This window comes from Ambystoma mexicanum, chromosome 13 (assembly GCF_040938575.1).
Source record: "Ambystoma mexicanum isolate Mex_15411 chromosome 13, UKY_AmexF1_1, whole genome shotgun sequence".
NCBI lineage: Eukaryota > Metazoa > Chordata > Amphibia > Caudata > Ambystomatidae > Ambystoma > Ambystoma mexicanum.
This window is the reverse complement of record NC_090938.1, coordinates 642,308,401-642,331,737: the sequence shown is the minus strand read 5'-3', so window position 1 is coordinate 642,331,737 and position 23,337 is coordinate 642,308,401. Positions and strand designations below refer to the sequence as shown.

The 23,337-nt window shown below is 43.7% G+C and overlaps 1 protein-coding gene across 7 annotated transcripts in view; it reads right to left on the bottom strand.

Moving 5' to 3' along the window:
* The window catches only part of TTLL6 (tubulin tyrosine ligase like 6), a 592,552-nt gene that overhangs the window by 293,859 nt on the left and 275,356 nt on the right, over positions 1-23,337 (bottom strand). The window lies entirely within an intron of this gene.

Below are 23,337 nucleotides of genomic sequence, written 5' to 3'. Positions count from 1 at the left end.
CCTTTCTTCAACACAGATCATGTATTCCTAATACAGTTCATGTACTGCTCAGTTTCATCAGAAAGCAGGGTTTCTTTCTCTTAGCTTTCTTTGGGCATCCCTCCGTCGGGTTCACATTTGCCAATTATCACAGTTCACAATCATAATGGAAAGCAGGGTTCCCTTCCCCTAGCTTTCCTCTGGCAATGGGTCAGAGTCTTTCAATTGTACAAGGGATTTGACGTGATCTTTGTAGGACCACTCTGACACCTCACGCCACCCTTTCCTAGGGCCTTCTAGGTCTTGTAGTTTCAAAAACAGGTCCTCGTCATAGCCTTTCCAATGAGCGCCCACATTGCACCGGACCCCTCTGCACCTGGACTTCAACTGGGCTTTCTTTAAAGTTCAAACATGCACATAAGTTCTTTCTTCTTGCATTCAAAATGTTGCTACTCGCAACCTTGGGTTTAACACAGTTCGGTTTGACATCAGCTTCCTCCGATTCACCGGCTGTGCTGAACCCATTGGCTTCTCTGCTCTCTGGAGTCAAGGATAGTACCACAGTAGCCATATTGCCTCTCCGCCTGTGTTATCAATGCGGGAGGCCCCCGTGTATCATTGACATCTGTTGCTCTGGATGCCAGCTGTAATTCCTGGTCTTACGATTTCCCTTTAGGAGGCTTTGCGGGTCTGAGTTGAAAAGGGCAAGGGAAATACCCCCTTCGTCATCCTTCCAGGTCTCACTGCTTTTCTTCTCCTTTTGTACTGCTGGTTTGGTTTTGCTGTCTTCTCGTGCATTCAGCCGTGCTCGAAGTGTGCTTTTGTGCTCTGCCTTTTATACTCTATCAGTCCCCTTTCGCACTTGCCTCAGGGCCCTACACCCCACCCACACAAGAATTAACCCTAGAGAGTGGCTCTCTCTGCACTTAACCCAGTCTCCACCGACCGGGTGCACTTGGACCCCACTCCCCCGGGACCATGTGCACATGAACGATCCTTACGCACCATGCCTGAAGATCGTCTGTCTGTTCTCCCTGGTCTTCACCCCTTAATTGCACTGGTAAAACTGCAGAATTGCTGTCAGGCCTATTTGCTTCCCCCAAACTGTTACATTTATTTTACGCACTTACTCTGCCTGGGCAGACAATTATTGCTCAGAATTTCAAGGGCTCTAAGTGACTGTTGTTTTCCCCCCTGTTCCCACCCTCCTTGAGGGCTTTGAAACACATGCCTGTCTATAGGTGCTATATAAATAAACAATACCATACCATACCATCCCTGTGGGGCATGTAAAGGTCTGTCACGTGTGCATGGTTAATGTCAATTGCCTGACTCTGTGTGACCCGAGTGTTGGGACATGTCAGGTAGATGGCTCTGATGTTAGTCTGTTGTCTGTTAACATGTAAGAATGCTTTTGTGTAGGAAAAGGGGGTGGAGGGGATAGAGCTTCTAAATATCCTACAGGGTAGGATGGGGAAAAGGTGTTACAGGGAAGGGGATACCACATCCCAATCCTCAGTGTCCCACTTCCACTCCCCGGAGACCCCTCGCTCGAGTGATCCTCCCCGACTGGTCCAACGGCAGGAACTGGATCCAATAGCGATGGCTGTGTCCTGGACAACAGATCTCCGGGGATCAGCGGGTGAGACACCTTTGGGTTTCTCACACACCATACCCAAGGACCATGAGATGGCTCCAGTATTTGTGAAACAATAGTGGTTATCTGTTGCATCCATGGCGTTACTCACAGAGATTATTAAGAATTTAGAATACTGTGGTATAATTTTTCCTATCCACAGCACCTTCAATAACCCGTTACTGGGAATATTCAAACCAAATGGCCAATGGAGATTATGAGCAGACCTGAGGGAGTTGAAAAAACGGGTGCACATGTCAAGATGGCCCCTTCTCTACATCAATCGGGGGCTGGCCCAGATCCATGGGTCAAAGGTGTACACCGTTATTGACATGGCCAACGGTTACTGGACAGTCCCCATGAGTAGGGAAGACCAGCACAAGCTTGCCTTTACCTTTGGGGGTCAGCAGTACATGTGGATCCGAACCCCCTTTAGATACATAAACTCCCACAATGAGTTCAACATCTTCATAGATAAGGCCATGCCCGATCTGGGGCAAAAGTGGAAACCTGGCCTAGGTGGATGATGTTTTGATAAAGAGCTCAACTGTAAAGGAACATATAGCAGAAATATGCAATGTTCTAATCCAGTTGCACAAAGCCGGAGTGTGATAAAGTGGATGGGAAAGACCACTCTGGACACAGTCTGAGGTGAACTGAAATTCACTTTTATTAACTTTGAGATAAAAACAAAGCAGACTGAGTTGCTATATCTGGGACAGCACCTGGACTTTACTTCAGATATCAGTCTTTGGCTTAACAGACCCTCTGTTACGCTCACCTGGACCCCACAGGGGTGTCGATCGGACTCGGAGAGCTGCGGTCTCAGTCAACGTGATGCGTAGTGCAGAGATGACTGTCTGGACTGGCCCGCCTAGTCTTGTCTGCTGGACCCGAAGAAGTATTTTCCTTATGTTTGTAAAAGATGAGCTCTCCATCCTGTGTGTCTTGCAGGGGCGCGTAGATACCAGTTACTTCACTGGTTTGAAGGCGTTGGGAGAGTTCGGTAATCATTGACTGTGAAGTCCCAGGCAGGATTGGTAAGTATCAAGTTCAAAGAGTTCAATGTGCCCAATGTTCACTCTTGTCCCCTTCCTTCCTTAAGTTGCAACTGAGTTTGTGAGAAGAAGGTCTCGTAGCTGCTGCTGGCGTTCAGGTAAGAGTCTGTGTTACCCAACGCTGTCAGGTAACTATTCCATGCGTGAACGTGTTGTTTTTCTCCCTCTTTACAGATGCAGCATATAAAGATATGGAGAATAATACCGCCGGTGGTAAATCAGGTAAGTCTATGGTGGTAAGAGGTATTTGTTGATTCCCTTGGCTCACCTTGTTATTCTTGTGCCCCTAGGTGCAGGAGTACGGCGAAGAAATGATGGAGACAGTGCCGGATCGAAAGATGCTGTGAGAACTGGTGAGTATGGCGCCGTGCTGGAGCTGGCGAAGCGACGCGTGCAGGTCTGATGTACTTTCCAGGTCGGGAGATGAAATGGATCCGGAATCAGGTGAGGAATTTGAAATAAGTTTGTTTTCTAACCTTGTCCTTTTCTTCCTCTTTATTCTAGGAGCTCCGGATTCGAGGCGGGCATGGCAGAAGACTGGATGCTGGCTGTAGGCACGCGGGCGTGGCAGAAGACTGGATGCTGGCTGTAGGCACGTGGGCGTGGCAGAAGACTGGATGCTGGCTGCAGGCACGGTGAGAGTCACGCTGCTGGATGCAGAATAACACGAAGCATGTGCTGCTGTTCAGGCGTGGTTTAAATAGCCTCCAAAGTAGTCCCAGGAAAGAAGTTCCCCAGGACCACACCCGAGTAAAAAATAGTCCCTGTAGTAAAATAGTCCCATCCAGGCCTCACGTTGGCTTGGATTTATTTGCAGCATGGTCTGCATGAGGTAAGTAATGTCTATGAGCCTGGCGCCTATGGCGCCAGGACTGATTTTTATTATGAGCCTGGTGCCTACGGCGCCAGGACCGACCCAGACAGCCCCTAGCTGGGGCTGCTGGGTTTTTTGTAAATGTCTGGATGCCTGCTCCTGGGGCTGATGGGCTTGATCTGGATGCCCGGGGGTAGGCATCATGACACCCTCTTGGTAGGTGGCCTTTCGTTTACGGGTTTCTCTCCTTTATTGCTTTGTTTGTCAGTTCTTATTTATACTTTCCAACAACAGATCGTCAGGTGTTATGCATGAGGAAATGGAGCCCAGATAGTCCTTACTTTCGCCTAGCGTTATATCTGTTCACTTGTTATGTATAATAGTCTCTCAGTCTTTCTCTTTTATCACTTTTCAAAGTTCCAGTTCGTTTCAACCCTCATTGTTCACATGCTACTATCCCATTTGTGGCCTGGCGTGTAATTTCCTTTTCCCCGCTGTCAGGGCTGGCTGGAGTAGGAATCAGGAAGAGTTTGTACATAGAATTAACATTGCGGTTGCCCAAGTCAAGATGGAGAGAAAGAAACTTAATCTGATTGGGTTAAGGAACAATAGTATGTTTGGTTTGTCTGATTGGTGGATAGGATAATGGGTTGGATTCTTGGGAGGTGAGCAAGATTCTAAACTGCCTTTCATCCATAGTAATTCAGTGGCTGGTTGTGTATTAGTTAAGCTCCTTAAGTAAGGCCTTTCAGAGTTCAGAAGATTTACCAAAGAAGTAAGAAAATCGTTTGCTGAGCCAGAGTGAACTGGAAGACATCAGGTGGGATTGTTCTTTTTAAAAGCTAAAAGACTTTCACAGTGAACTTTCATCTTTCATAAGAAAAACTTAAAGAGTTTACGAGTTTTAAAGTTTATTGAGTGAAAAGACGTTTTACAGTTCTATTACTATAGGAAAACACGTGTAAAGGCTGTGCGCTCAAGTTTTAAAGTTGTTTACTGCATGAAAAGTGTTTCAAGACTGTTTAAACACGTGCGCAAGTCTGTGTGACGTCATAACGTTGTTATGGGAGCGCACGGGTATTCTGAGCGATAGAGTGCATGTCCAAATGAATAGCGCAAGTGTTTTTTGAGCGCGTGCACATTTTTAACGTGAGAGACTTTGCGTAAGAAAGCGCGTTTTGGGTTGCGATAGAGCGCAAGTCCATTTTTAACTAAGCGCGAGTTGTTTTGAACATGTGTACAATTTTTAAGTGAGTGACGTTGCGTATAACCGCGTGTGTTCGGTAGCGATAGATCGCAAGTCCATTTACTTAGCGCAAGTTGTTTTTTAGCGCGCGTACACTTGTTTTCACGCGTGCGTGTATTTGTTAATATGCGCGTGTGAATTTTATACGCGAGGACAATTTTTCACGTCTTGTGATTTCGCGTGTTTATCGCAAACGCGTGTCGAGAAAGAAACTATGCGTTCGTATGTGTAAAAAGAAAAGGTTCACATGCAGAAGGAGAGCAGCATTCAAGAAAGTTTATGAGTTTCTATTTAATGTAATTTTATGCAAAAGGAATTCAATTCTTCAAAGAAAGACTGCATTTCACAAAAGCATTTAAAACTCGAACTTTATAGAGTTAAAAGAACTAAAAAGGCAAAGAAGAATATCTAAATCTGTAAGGTGCTTGCAAGGGTCATTACTTTAGGATTCTAAAGAGACTTGAATGGCTTGAGACTATATGCACTAAGCATTATAATTGTTTACATGATATTCCATACAGATAATTAACCTCTCAGTCTTATACAGAGGTTTAAGAGTTAATGAAGTTAGAGTTTATTTTAAAATAATTTTAGAAAAGAAGTTTATATTAATATATAAGTAACCAAGTGTATTTGTTTACTACAGATACCAGAGCCTACCAGACGGTTGCAGGGCTGTAGTGTCTCAGTTGTTATTTTCTCCAAATTCCCCTTTCCCTTTCTTGGGGTTCTCAGCTCAGCTTATACTTAAGGGTTGAGAGGTGAACTCCTGGTGAGGGTCTGTGGGGCCAGCATCAGCTCCTGTGGAATTCAGTCAAGCCAGACCCTGACAGGATGAAAGGCCCACGATAATTTTTCCACCTGAGCCGATATGGATCCCACAGAAGCATTAGCAAGTTCCACTAGGGACATGTTTTCAGAGTTAAGGGAGGAGATGAGGGCTGTGCGAAAAGAGAACCAAGAATTACAAGTTAAGTTTGAAGAATTAAACTCTAAGGTTACCCGGAGGGATGAGGACATTTCTTTGGAGTCAAGAGTTTCAGAGAATCCTAGTAGAGAATTACCAGTGTTAATTAGAGAGGATTTGGGTGAAGGAACGAGTTCTCAGGGGATAAGTAGGGGAAGTTTAAATATACCTATAGGTCCAGTCCCTTTAGCACCTCCAGAACGTTTTGGGGGAGATGCCAAGAAATGCCAAATTTTTCTTACTCAGTGTGAACTTCATTTCCTTTGTAGACCTGAAGCTTTTAATACAGATGCTACTAAAATAGCTTTTATGCTGTCTTACTTGACTGGCGAGGCGGCAACTTGGGCAGTGTTATTAGTTGGTCAAGAAAATCCTATACTAAAGAACTTGTTAGCCTTCAAGTTAGAATTTAAAAAAATGTTTGACAGACGACAATTATCTCAAGAAGTTAATGGAGAATTATTAGAGTTAAAACAGGGAACCAAAGATTTAGTGTCTTACATCACACAGTTTAGATCTTTAGTATTAGAGAGCAATTGGCCAGAAGAGAAACAATCATCTTTGTTTTATAGAGGCTTGAGAGAGGAGTTAAAAGATGCTTTATCTACAATTGTTAATAGACCCACTTCTTGTGAAGATTAATTTAATCTAGTCATACAAATTGATTATAGATTAGGGAAGCGCAAGGCTGAGCGCAGAAGAGGAGGAGTTGAGCAACCCAGAGTTTTCCCTAGAGTTGATAAGGGAAGATTAGAATTTGTAAATAAAGAATTGAGAACTGGGAATGCTGAGAGAGTAAATAAAGTGAGAGGTCCATTAACTAAGGATGAGAAGGATAGGCAAAGGCAGAATAATTTATGTTTATATTGTGGTAGATCAGGACATTTTGTTGGAAATTGCCCTTGGTGTCCAAAAACCTCTTCGTCTACAAACAGTTCCAGAAATCAACAAGTGGCAAATACAATCCAAGCTGCGGTACCACATATTACATTGAATGTATCCTTGTATATAAAAGAGGAATTAAAGGGAAGTGGTCCAGTAGTAATTGATTCTGGAGCCACTGGTAACTTTATGGATTGGAATGTGGTTAAAGATATGAATGTGCCTTACATTGTAAAAAATATACCAGAGAATGTGAGAGCGGTAGATGGGTCTCAACTAATTACACATGAAACAATTCCATTGGGGATGGAAATTGGAGGACACTGGGAGGAAATTGTGTTTGAGTTAATAGATACTCCACAGTTGAAAATAATTTTGGGAATGCCCTGGTTGACTTATTATGACCCTCAGATTGATTGGGGAAGAAGAGTGTTGAAATTGGATTCTTCGTTTTGTGTTACAAATTGTTGTAAGGAAAAAGTTCAGGAAGATGTTTCCGGTAGTTGTTCAGAAGTAGTGGAAGGTTTGGTGGAATTGGGAACCATAGTACATTCTATTGAAGCAGTAATTGGAGAATTACCAAAGTGTTATCAAGATTTTAATGATGTGTTTAGTGAAAAGGAAGCTAACGAATTACCTCCTCATCGAGAATACGATTGTAAAATTGATTTAGAACCAGGAGCCCACATTCCTTGCAGTCACATCTATGCCCTGACTGAGAAAGAGAATCAACATTTAAAAGATTACATTCAAGAAAATCTGGCTAAGAGGTTCATCAGGCACTCTCAGTCGCCAGCAGCTTCTCCACTATTTTTTGTTCCAAAGAAGGAAGGTACTTTACGGATATGTATAGATTATAGGGCATTGAATAAAATTACAGTTAAAAATAGATATCCTCTGCCCTTAATCTCTGTGATGTTGGACCAGATTCAAGGAGCTTCAGTGTTTACCAAATTAGATCTTCGTGGTGCATACCATTTGGTGCGGGTACGTCAAGGTGATGAATGGAAAACAGCATTTAGAACAAAATTTGGTCTTTTTGAATACCAAGTAATGCCATTCGGACTGTGCAACGCCCCAGCGGCTTTTCAATTCTTTATAAATGAAGTGTTGAGAGATTTTATTGACATTTTTGTAGTAGTATACATTGATGACATTCTCATTTTTTCTAAGGATCTACTGCAACATGAAGAACATGTTAAGAAAGTTCTACAGCGACTAAGGGAAAATAAATTATTTGCTAAGTTAGAAAAGAGCCAATTCCATACCCAAGAAGTGGAATTTTTGGGTTTCATTATTTCACCCAAAGGTTTGGAAATGGACATGAAGAAAATTAAAGCAGTAGAACAGTGGCCCATTCCAACTTGTGTAAAAGATATTCAAAGCTTTCTGGGTTTCGCAAATTTTTACAGGAGATTCATAAAAGATTTCTCTCAAACTGTTTCTCCCATCACCAAATTATTGAAGAAAGGAATGAAATTTGAGTGGAAAGATGAAGCGGATCAGGCCTTTAAAGAATTGAAGAACTGTTTTACATCTGGACCAATTTTATTACATCCCGATCCTTCCCAACCATTTTTTGTTGAAGCAGATGCTTCAAATACTGCAATTGGAGCAGTACTTTCTCAAAGGCATCCTGAAACTGGGCAACTGCATCCTGTGGCCTATCTATCCAAGAAGTTGCTTCCTGCCGAGATAAACTACACGATTACTGATAGAGAACTCCTTGCAATCAAGAAGGATTTCAAGAATGGAGAGATTATCTGTTAGGAGCAAGATTCACAATAACAGTATTAACTGATCACAGGAATCTTCTGTTTTTGAAATCTGCTCGAACATTATCACCAAGACAACTTAGATGATCACTTTTCTTTTCAGAATATGATTTTGTGATAACATTCAAACCAGGGCGGCTAAACGGTAAAGCGGACGCTTTATCTCGACAAAGTTCTTCAGATGAGGTAGAAAATCAGTTATTACCTGAGCCAGTGATTGCAGAAGATAGATTTATTATAAGTACTACGAAAGAAGAGAATATGCTTCTTGAAAAGATTCGAAGGGAATTACCGGAAAAGGCGATTCAATCTTGGCTTGCGGAAGATTCTGGAAGACATTTAATTGATGGATTTCCATGTGTCCATTATAAAATTTACCTTCCAAGTAAAGAACTGCAAAAGGAAATTCTGCAAGAATGTCATGAATCAGAGTTGGTGGGTCATCCTGGTATTCGTAAGACAATTGAATTGGTGGAAAGAAAGTTCTGGTGGAAAGAGATGAAAAAAGATATTGAAGACTATGTGAAAACCTGCGAAGTCTGTGCTTGAGTGAAATCAGGAGGAGGAAAACCATCTGGATTACTTAATCCGTTACCAGTACCCCCTAGTCCATGGTTTACAATCTCTATGGATTATATTGTAGATCTACCTAAAGATCAAGGTTACACTACAGTATTAGTAGTTGTGGATTTACTGACCAAAGCTGGGCATTTCATTACCATGAAAGGAGAGGCCTCTGCAAGGAATCTGGCAAAGAGTTTTTTGCAAGAAGTGGTGCGACTCCATGGATTACCAACACAAATTATATCAGATCGAGGGTCTCAATTCATTTCTAAGTTTTGGCAAGCTTTCTGTAAGGAGTTGGGGATTGAGATAAAGCTTTCTTCAGGTTATCATCCACAAACCAATGGCCAAACAGAACGAGTAAATCAGGAGTTAGAAAAATATATCAGAACTTATTGGCAGGAGAAAGGGAGCTGGGTGGATCTTCTTTGGTTGGCAGAGTTTAGCTATAATAATTCTGTCAAAGACTCTACTAATCATTCTCCTTTTTTCAGTAATTACGGTTTTCATCCACGATGTTTGAAAGAAGTGTTACCATCTGAGTATTCCAATCCAGAGGTTGAGCATCGTTTGACTAGTATTAGGGATGGTTTAGAAAAAGTAAAGAAAACTTTGGTGAAAAGTAAATTAAGGTTTAAGGCTTTTGCTGATAGAAAACGTCAAAATGCACCACATTATCATGTGGGTCAAAACGTTTGGTTGTCCACAGGAAATCTATGCTTAAAGGGAAGAACTAAATTTAGCCCGAAATGTATTGGTCCATTTGAAATTGAAAAGATAATAAATCCAGTGGCAATCAGGCTGAAGTTACCCCCCAGTATCAAAAGTCATCCTACATTTGATGTCAGTTTAGTTAAACCTTGTGTGTTAGGGACTAGATTGGGAAAACCACCACTAACAGTTTTTACAGAGGAGAATGAAGAAGAGTTTGAAGTGAAGAACATTTTAGATTCCAGGTTTGTTAGAGGTACTTTACAGTATCTTATTGATTGGAGGGGTTTTGGGCCTGAAGAAAGATCTTGGGAGGATCAGATTGATGTACATGCCCCTCAATGAATAAGACAGTTTCATAGAAAGCTCCCTGCTAAGCCAGGCCCTGGGACAGGGCTTTGAAGAAGGGGTACTGTCAGGGGTGGCTGTTGTAGGAATCAGGAAGAGTTTGGCTGGAGTAGTATTCAGGAAGAGTTTGTACATAGAATTAAGATTGTGGTTGCCCAAGTCAAGATGGAGAGAAAGAAACTTAATCTGATTGGGTTAAGGAACAATAGTATGTTTGGTTTGTCTGATTGGTGGATAGGATAATGGGTTGGTTTCTTGGGAGGTGAGAAAGATTCTAAACTGCCTTTCATCCATAGTAATTCAGTGGCTGGTTGTGTATTAGTTAAGCTCCTTAAGTAAGGCCTTTCAGAGTTCAGAAGATTTACCAAAGAAGTAAGAAAATCGTTTGCTGAGCCAGAGTGAACTAGAAGACATCAGGTGGGATCGTTCTTTTTAAAAGCTAAAAGACTTTCACAGTGAACTTTCATCTTTCATAAGAAAAACCTAGAGTTTACGAGTTTTAAAGTTTGAGTGAAAAGACGTTTTACAGTTCTATTACTATAAGAAAACACGAGTAAAGACTGTGCGCTCATCAAGTTTTAAAGTTGTTTACTGCATGAAAAGTGTTTCAAGACTGTTTAAATGCGTGCGCGAGTCCGCGTGATGTCAGTAACGTTGTTATGGGAGCGCGCGGGTATTCTGAAGGATAGAGCGCATGTCCAAATGAATAGCGCAAGTGTTTTTTGAGCACGTGCACATTTTTAACGTGGGAGACTTTGCGTAAAAAAGCGCATGTTGGGTTGCGATAGAGCGCGAGTCCATTTTTAACTAAGCGCGAGTTGTTTTGAACGCGTGTACAATTTTTAAGTGAGTGATGTTGCGTATAACCGCGTGTGTTCGGTAGCCATAGCGCGCGAGTCCATTTACTTAGCGCCAGTTGTTTTTTAGCGCGCGTGTATTTGTTAATATGCGCATGTGAATTTTATATGCGAGGACAATTTTTCACATCTTGTGATTTCGCGTGTTTATCACAAACGCGTGTCGAGAAAGAAACTATGCGTTCGTATGTGTAAAAAGAAAAGGTTCACACGCAGAAGGAGAGCAGCATTCAAGAAAGTTTATGAGTTTCTATTTATGTAATTTTATGCAAAAGGAATTCAATTCTTCAAAGAAAGACTGCATTTCACAAAAGCATTTAAAACTCGAACTTTATAGAGTTAAAAGAACTAAAAAAGCAAAGAAGAATATCTAAATCTGTAAGGTGCTTGCAAGGGTCATTACTTTAGGATTCTAAAGAGACTTGAATGGCTTGAGACCATATGCACTAAGCATTATAATTGTTTACAAGATATTCCATACAGATAATTAACCTCTCAGTCTTATACAGAAGTTTAAGAGGTAATGAAGTTAAGAGTTTATTTTAAAATAATTTTAGAAAAGAAGTTTATATTAATATATAAGTAACCAAGTGTATTTGTTTACTACAGATACCAGAGCCTACCAGACGGTTGCAGGGCTGCAGTGTCTCAGTTGTTCTTTTCTCCAAATTCCCCTTTCTCTTTCTTGGGGTTCTCAGCTCAGCTTATACTTAAGGGTTGAGAGGTGAACTCCTGGTGAGGGTCTGTGGGGCCAGCATCAGCTCCTGTGGAATTCAGTCAAGCCGGACCCTGACACCCGCTCACCTCGATCTGCTGGCCTCTCTTGTGGCAGCACCGCTCTGATGCCGCGGCCCCGATCAGCTGGCTTGAAGGAGGCGCGGTGGCCTCCGGAGACTCCCGGCCCCTCCTCTTTCGTTTGGGCCCAGAACAGCTGATGCCTGCTGAGCCGCCGCCTTAGAGCCTCCAGGAGCCGCGGCACTGCAGATCAGCTGGGAGGCCCGTCTTGGCCCGGCCCGCAACGCTGGCTCCTCCCTCACAACAGTGGGGGCCCGGAGTGAGGATGTCAGCGCTTCAGTGCTGTTTCCCACAGCTGCAGCTTCACCTTCAATCTGGCGACTTACACGTCGTGTCCTCAAACTTCTTTTGTTGTGACTCGCTCATCGAAAGTCTCTGTGTCCTTAGAAATCACATGGAATGGTTCTAAAATCGGAGGCATTGATTGGAGCAGAGCCTTGCTTATATTTGGTTGGTTCTTTTTTTGACACTCAGGACACTGTTGGCAAAAGCACGCCACTTGACCATATACTCCCGGCCAGTAAAATCTAGCTAGAATCTTCTGCATAGTTTTTTCAACTCCCAGATGGCCCTCCCCAATTTGAAGATGGCCAACTTCCAGGACTGGCCGGTAATACTTGCTAGGAACTAACAACTGCCGGATGGATTCTTTGTTAGAAGCATTAGTCACTCGATAATACAAACCATTCTCTTTAACAAAATGGGGAGTTTTTCCGTTTGGCTCGATTCCTGTCGAATCTCTTGCATTTTTCAGGAGAGGATCGAGTTCTTGGGCTATGCGAAAACTATCCCCTTGCTCATCTATTTTCCAGTCCACAGCTATGGGGTACATATTTTGTTTGATCCAGACCTATTTTTCACTTTTCTTTCGACATTTACTCTTCCTTGCCTTATGCGAAGGTGACGGAATTTCTTGATTATAGAAAGGAGCCTCCTTTAACCATTGTTTCTCTAATTTTAGGATAAGGCGCGGAAGATCAGGCACATCAGAGCCAATTAACAATGGTTCCGGCAGCGCAGGCATTATTACGGCTTTCACAGTCATTCGTTCCCCCGCTAGCTTTACCCGGATCTCCTTAGCTGGATACACCTTTACATCACCAAGCACACATCTGATGGGAATTCTCTCTTCCAAATTTTCCATACCACCTACCAGCTCCGGATTCACCGCTGTTTGCAAACTCCCCAAATCCAGCATTGCTCTGGTAGGTCGTCCCTCTACTTCGGCTTCACAGACATATGGATACGTGTTCTTCCGATTTGTAACAGGTTCAGTGAGGTTGACATCTTTGGTCGACGCCATCCCTCCCACGTCCATCGGTTCCGCCTTGATTTTTCTCAGGCACAAGCGAGCTAGGTGGCCCCATTCGCCACACTCAAAGCACTGGGGCCCTCTCACACTGAGACTGGGTGGCCTGGACAGCTGTGATGTTCCAGTGGCTTCAGGGATAGGTCGGAGTCTTCCTCCTTCACACTCTGGCTTCCTGATCATTGAATTTGGCCAAGGTGTGGAGGGATAGACCATCAGCTTTGCTTGTCCAGCCTACTGGTACACCGAGGCAATGTTGACTGCTTCTATGGTGTTGTCTAACCCACCTCTGCATTGGCAAAGGCAAAGCTTCAATAAACTGTTCCAGAATGACTTTCTCGGCCACCTCCTGTGTGGTTGAGGTTTGTATCTGCATCCATTTTTCCCCCTAGTTCTTTTATTCGGTTAAAATAGCTGCCGGGGTGTTTCCTCCAACATGAGCCTTGTGTCCCTAAACTTGATCCGGTAGGCTTCGTCGTCATGACCCAGCCGCTCAAGCACCACCCGTTTCATGTCTGTGTAAGTGGTGTCCGCTGCTGGGTTTGCGGCCTGGTAGGCGCTTTGCATTTCCCCGGTCATAACCTGTAAAGCCTGTTGGAAGGCTTGTCTATCGGCCTGCGCCTGCTGGCTTTGAAGAGTTAGGGCCTGTTGTAGCAATTGCTGTCCCTCACTTAAGGTCTTTATCAACTCCTCCATCGTGTTCCAGTCAATCCCACCGCTGCCACCAAATTGTGATAAAGTGGATGGGAAAGACCACTCTGGACACAGTCTGAGGTGAACTGAAATTAATTTTTATTAACTTTGAGATAAAAACAAAGCAGACTGAGTTGCTATATCTGGGACAGCAGCTGGACTTTACTTCAGATATCAGTCTTTGGCTTAACAGACCCTCTTGGTAGGTGGCCTTTCGTTTACGGGGTTCTCTCCTTTATTGCTTTGTTTGTCAGTTCTTATTCATGCGTTCCAACAACAGATCGTTAGGTGTTATGCATGAGGAAATGGAGCCGAGATCGTCCTTCCTTTCACCTAGCGTTATATCTGTTCACTTGTTATGTATAATAGTCTCTCAGTCTTTCGCTTTTATCACTTTTCAAAGTTCCAGTTCGTTTCAACCCTCATTGTTCACATGCTACTATCTCATTCATGGCCTGGTGTGTAATTTCCTTTTCCCGCTCACCTCGATCTGCTGGCCTCTCTTGTGGCAGCAACCCTCTGATGCCGCGGCCCCAATCAGCTGGCTTGAAGGAGGCGTGGCGGCCTCCGGAGACTCCCGGCCCCTCCTCTTTCGTTTGGGCCCGGAACAGCTGATGCCTGCTGAGCCGCGGCCTGCTGAGCCTCCAGGAGCTGTGGCACTACAGATCACCTGGGAGGCCCGTCTCGGCCCGGCCCACGATGCTGGCTCCTCCCTTACAACGGTGCGGGCCCGGAGTGAGGATGTCAGCGCTGTTTCCCACAGCTGCAGCTTCACCTTCAATCTGGTTACTTACACGTCGTGTCCACAAACTTCTTTTGTTGCGACTCGCTCACGAAAGTCTCTGAGTCCTTAGAAATCACTTAACTGCTTTTTTCTATAACTCTTCAAACTCGGCTCAACGGGAGCCTCATTCCTTAACTTTTCTCTGCTCAGAGATCAACAGGCCGCTCTGCTCTGGCATCAATAGGCCCATTAAAAACCGGCTTCTTCCTCCGGCGCAACGGTCTCCTCATCTTCTCCTAACAGCTGTTATTTCCAAAAAAATGAAATCATAACAGAGAAAAAGTATTAAAGCAAAGCACCTTAACCCATTCCTTCACTCATCATTGGGTCAGAGACATGCCTATCATACAGAGATAAGAGATCCTTTCTCATGACCCATGCTGACATAATCACTTCAGCCTTCGTGGCTTGTTGAACAATTGACTAACTGGCTCTGATTACTGCTCTGATCTGGCTCTTCTCCTCCTGCTTTGTCACACGGAGCAAAACTGTCCTTTCAGAAGGCACAGTGGTGTAAGACCCGTGTGAACTTCTTAGGGCACAAGATCACCCTTGAAGGTCTTAATCCCCAAGCAAACAAGGTGGAAGACGTATTGAAATTAAAGAACCTGACTACTCTGAGAGAATTAAGAAGCCTTCTTGGACTCACTAATTATAGTCGAAAGTTAATTCAAGACTACGCAGGTCACTCGACCCTTGGTCCATTTATTAAAGGCCAGAGTCAAGTGGGAGTGGGGTCCGGAACAAGACGAGGCAGTTAAACAACTGAAAGGAAGCCTTTCCCCCGCTCCTTGTTTGGCATACCCAATAAAGAACAAGGAGTTCTTCTTGGAGACAGGGTTCTCAGATAGTTGCCTAACAACGGTGTTGTATCAAAAGCATGACACGGTCAACAAAGTAATCTTGTACAAGAGCAAGACTTTGTCGTCTGTGGAGGAAACATTCGATGACTGCAATAAGCCACTCCTGGCAAAGGTGTGGGTGTTGGAAAATTACTGCCCATTCATCCAGAGGGAGCACAACATTGTCGAGACTCCTCACCAACCATTGCAATATCTAAATGTGACACAATCCGGGCGGGGAACATTCATAATTCCAGAATTACTTCCTGAATTCTATCCATGCAAGGCTTTCCTGTAGAGGTCAGATATGGCCAAAATAAGACGAGTCCGCTAGCGCAACGGTTGGAGGACCTGCATGATTGCGTTCAAGAAAACTGTCTCGAGGACGAAAGTTTAATGACCAATAACAACATGGAGGCGTACTTAACATCTCCACACAATTTCTATTAAGAAGACACGTGTCAGGGGATACCCACAGTTTATGTAGATGGGTGATCCTACCATGTTGATAACAATGGGGAAAATGAACTAGTGGGTGGATTTGGGAATGTCTTAGTGAAAGATATCCCAGAACACTCTGGTGGTAACTAAATAAGACTCCGAAATAGTGAGGTTGCAGAGTTGATGGCCTTTCATCAAGCTATCCTCACTGCAGTGCACCACCAACTCAATGAACTGGTCATAATCACTAACTCTGATTATGCCAGGAATGGGTTTGTGGAGTACCTGATTAACAGGAAAAATCGAAGCATGCTTTGTGCCAAAAATCCAAGTTGCTGCTGTCACCAGGTCACCAACTCATGCGAATAGTCAACTCTCAAATGCCCAGTGAAGTAAAGATACCCCATATGCAGATTTTATCACTGCTCAGAAGGAGGAACAGATCAGTGGGAAATGTTATGAACACATTGAAGACCCTGTGAGCTTTCTTCTTGTACCGGTAAAGAGGATCTCCCAGTGATGATGAAGTTTTCCAAGATGTTCCGGACCCAAGAGAGTTTATTGATTAGGAGAGCCCTGTCTGGCTGTGACCAGTGGGTGTTACCTACCACATTCCCAAGCCTGATGCTGAATCACACCCATGACACGGCCACGGCCGATCATAAGAGGGTTTCACATGACATTAGAAAACTTGGGTGAGGTTGCTTACTGGCCACACATGGGCTAGGACCTTGGCACTTACCTAAAGGGATGTCTTGTGTGTGCTCAATTTCAACCCAGTTCACTTACACACAGAGCTCCCATACAAAAAAGGGGAATGACACTGCCTTGGTCTGATTTTTGAGTGCTTCGCTCCTCTAGAGGAAACATGTACATGTTGACTATGACATTCTTGTTCACAACGTGAGTAGAATGTCTTCCAGCCCTGAATTGTAAGGTGGGGACAGCTGCTGCACTAATGATCAATCACATCTTCTCTTGTTTCGGCCTCCCGCAAAGCATCGAGTCGGACAGAGGAAGTAATTTTACTAGTGAGGTGATGACGAAGATGTGGGAGATTTTAGGGGTAAAAAGAAAACTCCACATTGCCTACCTCCTGGCCTCAAGTGGGGAGGAGGGTAGAGAGATACAACAAAACAATTATGAGTGTCTTAAAGAAGTTTGTGACAGACTCTGGGCCCAGTTGGGACTTCCGATTACCACTTGTACTGATGGCTATTAGGTCTACACCATCTTCTGCAACAAAGATATCTCCATTTAAGCTCATGAACAGATGAAAAATGGTGCAGAATCTGCTCTACAGACCTCAGGAGCAGACACTGATAAATGCATCCACTAGTCATGAATACATTGAAAATGTAAGGAAGCACCTCCAGCATGATTTTGTAAATGCTCAGCACAATTGAAAAAAAAAAGTCGGCGGAAGGAATGAATACCTATTAGAACCTAAGACCACCAAGAAAGAATATGAAGTAGGGGACAAGGTTGAAAAAAAAAGTCGGATGAAGGAATGAATACCTATTAGAACCTAAGACCACCAAGAAAGAATATGAAGTAGGGGACAAGGTTTACCTGTACAATCTACAAAGGAATCAGACCAAGGAGCAGAAATGTCTTCCGTCTTGGTATGGTGTCTTTGAAATTGTAGATAAAATATTGCCTGTTGCCTACAAGATCTACATCCCAATAGGAGAACAGACAGAAAAAAGATGGGTACACATCAATCAGTTGAAAAGCTGCCATTCCAGACAAGCCTTACGACTGATTAAGGAGCCAAATGAAAGTCGAGCAGAGGAACCATCCAAGGAGTGAAAACCCTGGATGGAGAATTATAACAGGTGATTATTTTAACTAGTATTCTTTGGGCGAAACCATTTGCAAAATGGATGTTCTGAAATACTGGGCCTCATTACGAGTCCGGCGGTAACCGCGGCGGTAAAACCGCCTGGTTACCGCCGGACTCGTTTTACTATTCCTCCTCCGTGATTCCTGGAATTACCGGGGCATTACAACCCCGTTTTTTCTGGGAATCACGGAGGCGGAATGGTGTTAATCCCCATTCCCATTGAGTCCTATGGGACTCGATGGGAATGGGGATCATGGAAACACCGGCAGCATCTTGTAATGCTGCCGTTGTTTCCTCGTCCGCCTGCAGGCAGGCGGTGTTAAACCCGCCAGGTCAAACCTGGCGGGAACATCACCTCCCGCCTGCAGGAGTCGGGATCAGGCGGTCCGGAAACAACGGCGGCGGCGGGTTTACCGCCACCGTTATTTCCGGACTGCCTGATTTGTAATGAGGCCCACTGTGTCTAGTTTTATGTAATGTTTTGAAATGTCTCTTTCTATGTAATATTTTTGTCTCGAATGCAACGTACATCTTATGGGGAAATATGGTGTGTAAAAAGTACTGAACCTCTCTTTGTTAGATAAATAGCTTGCTTAATTTCCAGCCTGGGGGCAGCAGGGGAGTCTGGTGAGAACCGCAGGGATCATGGGAAGAAGAAAAGAAAGGGGGTGATGTGCAACACCCTCCAACCCAAAGATTGAAGGGGAGGCTGAAGTCTCCACTCGCTAATAAAAGAAGAAAGGGGGGACTGGAGTGCCCACTCCCTGATTTCAAAAGAAAATTATGAAAGAAAAAGAAAAGGGGTCAGGTGAAAACCCTACTCTGCCTTGCTCTTCCCCATGAACGAATCTTAGAAGAACGGGGAGGTGAGCATGTGAGGTGTAGTCAAAGGCCCCCAAACCAATGGAACTGAAGGGCCATGTGAAAAGGGCCTACCTCTCATTACCAAAGGAAAAGGAGCATTTTAATTTACAAAGACAGAAGAAATTCAAAGGTCCCTTTCACATGAAACACTGACACCAAAATGGCTTTACATGTGTGTTTGCAGTTTAAATGTGGAAAATGTACCCCTGCGAACATAACAATGTCAGGGAAAATAGATGGTGCGTGTTGAAAAAAAAGTAATGTATATTATGTTTTGCATACAAAATACCAGCAAACATTGGAAAAGAAAAACCCACTGTGTTTCCAGGAAAAGGTTTCTGTAGGCCCGAGGCCAACCCTTTGCTTGTTGTGGGACAGATGTTACAAATGACTCCCCCCACGGAAAGCCTGGCTTGCATCCCAGTGATTTACGAGGACAATAAAATGTGGCTTGCCTGAAACGTGTGGAAACCAAGTGTCCTTGAGACTTGCTGTCTCTAAAGCCAGCTATATGCAGGCCAACTATTTTGGCTAATGCATGACCAGAATGTAAGAAGGGGGTGTGAAAACAAGACTATAATTAAGGGCGGCTGAAACTACAACTGCAAACAAGCAACCAACTCCAAAGAGACTAATAAAATCACTGGCCCAGAGAGACAAAGGGCGTGGGGGAAGGGAAGCTCATATTTGCACATATGAAGATTCCCTTTGTTTAAAAGGACTATTATCATGCAGGCATTTCCCCAGCAACCATAAGTTGGATTTTCTTTATGTGTCATTTTTCAGATAATTTCCAGGCGATTATGATGAAATAAAATTCATCCACATGTGACTTAAGGAACTGTAATGGCCAGTTAAACTAGTTTTGTAACTGATCTGAAAATGTCCTGAATTTAAGAGTTGGTGAATGGTGGAGGGTGAAATTTGGAATACGGATAATAAATTGCATGTTCATAACTGTTATGCTTTCTGTGAAAATTGCAGAAAATTGCCAAATGGTCGTGCAAAATGCTGCAGACTTGGCTGTCGAGTTATTTAATTTTCCATCGTTTGCTGAATCAGAAAATCTAAATATTATGGCAGTTAGTAGTAAATCACAAAGTTTAGACACAACTCAATTTTTGCCAGAATCTGACATGAAAACAAGGGGGATTGCAAATGGAAGTTGCCATATGTGTGTTCCAGACTCTTAAACCAATCCTTAGAGAGAGGCAGGAGTTGGGTAGAGAAAGAAGGGTTACTGATCAATCCTATTTGCAAGAACTCTTACTGGGTATTTCCCAGGATTGTAAACTTGGTGGTGTCATTGCTGCTATATTAAGGGGATGCACTATGAGGAAGACACAGAGATGCTGAAATGTACCACCAGGGAGAGCTGCAGAAACTTACTATCTGACAGCTGGAAGGAAACACCAGAGGAGATTGCTAAGAATGCATCTGGGTGGAGCTGACTATTTCTGGCAAGATATAAAAGCTGACTGGGTTTTATGGTGGTGTGCTGGGGCCATCCTTGAGAGTGGAGTGACCAGACCCCTTCCCTATCTTATCAGAGGGTCCTGAAATGCAGCTGACTTTCCTGATTTTTAAACAGAGGTTTTCTATGTAAGAAGGAGTGAACCCTTTGCAACCAAAAGGTGGGGGAATCTCCCGGCCTTAAATCCTTTCCCTTCATAGCGGGCGGGGGACTGAGAAAAACTGTGTAGATCCTTAGCCTATTTAACTAAACATATTAATATTAATTTAAATATTTCCCTTTGGGAGAACACTGCGGGGCGATTTTTGTTAACATTCAAAATTAACAAAGCTCACTTCCCGGTGTGCGCTGAAAAACTATAGCCTATAATTTAATTGGGTAATCCTTTTTGTTTTGTTGACCCCGACTTCTTTAAGGAAGAGGGATGTCTTTGTTCTTAAATCAGTTCAATCATTTTGTCCTAATTACCCCAACACAGGCCTTTCAGTGGAAGGGGGTCTGAAATCCAAAATTCTTCAATCATCCTAATTTTGCTGTCAGACCATCCCAGACCAGGACCAGGGCGGTGGGGGGTCCTGTACAACAAACTGTCTGTTTATTTTAAAGCGAAAGTGTGGGTGAAATAACAATTGCCATATGCATTTGCCCAAATTTGTAAAACTAACCTGCTAGCCTTTTAAGCATACAGGAAAATCAAAATTGCACAGCAATACATTTGTAATTGTTTGTGTTCACTGACCAGTGCCAATTATTTCTTGAATTAAAATTGAGATAAAGTACTGTGATTTGTGTGTTTACCCAATTAATTTGTGTGATTTATTTGTGTAACAAGAAGTTCATTGTGAGCCACAAGGAAGGTGGCGGGTGTAGTTTGTGCGATCTTTCTTAACATCTAATTCAAATAAACGTAAATATATTTCATGTATAGATGCCTGGTTCTTGGCTCATTGGTACCTCAGGGGGAGGGATCCAAGGGGTACTAGACTAATTGGAGATAGGGCTAAAATAAAAATTCCATTAAACAGTTTGTTGTATGACACTTTGAGTGGGGAGTGAAAGAACTCCCTGTTTTGAGGGTGGCCTCTCAATAAACTGTTACATGGTATGGTTAGACCAACTGACAAGCATAACAGCAGTATTGCAAACGAAGATTGGACTTCCACTCCCATGTCTATTGTGAAACAGAGCAGATTGTGAGGGTCTCTGTAATATGGTTATCCTAAATTTGGCATTGTGCAGCCCATGAGGGGTGGGGTTGACATCTCATGCCTGTTATGGATATCACATGTGCAAGTCAGGCTTCTGGAGCACATTGTTTGATCAGAGGTTGTGGGGGTGAAGGGAGGTGGGGGGGACTCGGAGCCCTGAGTCCATAATGGGTAATGGGTGTAGTACCAGCCCAATTACGGCCAGGCGTGCAGCATATGTGTCTGTGTTAGTATATCATTTTAAGTAGGACAGGTTTTCAGACACTTTAAGGTTGAAGGTGGTCTTCTACTGTGCAGTGTCGTGCAGGCATGTTGCTTCATAGTTTAGTTGCCAGGAACAAAAAAGACCCTCCTTGCCATTTTCAGTGGACTGTTAATACAACAGCATTGCATATTGGATTAACAACTGTTTGGTAAAATGTAGGCCCATGGAAGGCAGGGTGCGAGATGATACTCATTACGAGTTGGACGGTGTGGTAAAGATTGGTGGTAATATCATTACCGCCATATTACTGCACTGCTCAACTACAAGTTAGGTGGTAAGGTGGAGGAAAAACCTCCAGCAAGAACCTGGAGGTAATTCCTCTGCCTTACTGCCCAAAACTGCCCAAATCAGCCATATTACCACCGGCAGAATTACTGCTGGCAGTAATACCACCAGAATCCACCATTTAGTCCTTTGGACTCTAATTTATGGGGACTAGCATTGCCTACTGCCACTTGTAATCCAGCAGTAATTCCGCCGAACCAAGTTGTGTTAACGGTAATACCATTTGGTGTTATCTTGGCGGATTTACCACAGAGATACCAACAAACTTGCAATGAGGACCATGGTTTTGATATGTATTCGAAGCTTAACACGGAGCCACTGTACTGTCTTCAGGCCAGGGTGATGTGTTCCCATCTTTGCAGTCTTAGGAGGATTGTTGCTGCTGAGCTTCGGAGGCAAAGGTAAACTGTGTTGGCAGAAGCCAGTCTTGAGAGTACCAGGGTGACGACTGGTGGCATGGTTCTGTGTGGGAGGGTCGAGTATGCCATGATGCAACAGATCGATCTTGGTTACCACTCTAGATGTAAAAACAAAAAAGTGATGGGTGGAAGGTTTCGAAATTAATCTGAACCACTGCCATTGCTCTGGGCAACCTTCCACACCACTTTATTTTAGCCACTGTACGCCATTGCAAAAGGGGTCCAGCCAAATGCAAATCAGTCAGTACTGCCACCAATGGGAGCAGTCCTGCCCGAACTGCTAGGCCAGGTCCCCTCTGCAGGGAAACAAAAGCAACCCCAGACATGTTTCGGCTTTGTTGGGCCTCCTCTGGGAGGTGCAACTTGGTTCCTTATGGCGCAGCGAGTAAGGGACCCACGTCTGGGCATACCCTCTCTCACAAGGGAGACATACTAAAAACAAAAAAGTGATGGGTGTTTTTTAGCTAGTCTGCGCCATTGCAAAAGGGGTCCAGCCATATGCAAATCAGTCCGGTACTGACACCAATGGGAGCAGACCTGCCCGAACTGCTAGGCCAGAACTGATGTGACCTAGCAGTTCGGGCTGGACTTCCCCTTTGGGGGTGGGACCAAGCTTGATTTGTATATGGTCTTTCCCTTTCTGTAATGGGTTGGTAAGCGTATTACAATGGTCTGGAGGGTTGCCCAGAGCAATTCCAGAGGTTAAGATTTATTCTAAACCTTCCAGCATCACCTCTTTTGTTTTGCTTTTGTCCCACTCTAGATGTAACCTCGGGTATCTGAGGTTTTTGTCTGTCGCCGGTTGTAAATTCCCATTTATTCTGGCCAAGGAATGTTAGCCGGTGGGTTCTTTTGTTGTCATAGATCATAGGTCCAGGTTTAGTTGATTGCAATTGCACCTGGAGTAGTAGTGATTAAGGAAGGAATGTAAGCCTGGAGTGAGGGGAATATCAGAAAGGCATGAGTTTGGAAGTCCAGAATGGGAGATAAATATTGGCCAGGAGAGAGCGTCAGAGTCTGAGAGACAGCTCTACTATCTAAGGTGCATCCTAATGTGGTATATAGGCATCTCTCAGAATCTGAAGTACAGCTCTGCTGCCATAATTCTTACCATGTAGGACCTGTCCAAAACTGAAAGACTGTTCTGCTGTCTAAGGCGTTATCACCTTAATGTGAAGGTTAGCTTTGATTCTACAGTGATAGCAAGTAGGGGCTGTGCAAGTCTGAGTGATAGCTCTGCTGTCTAAGGTATTGACATGTAGACGCTGGCCAAAT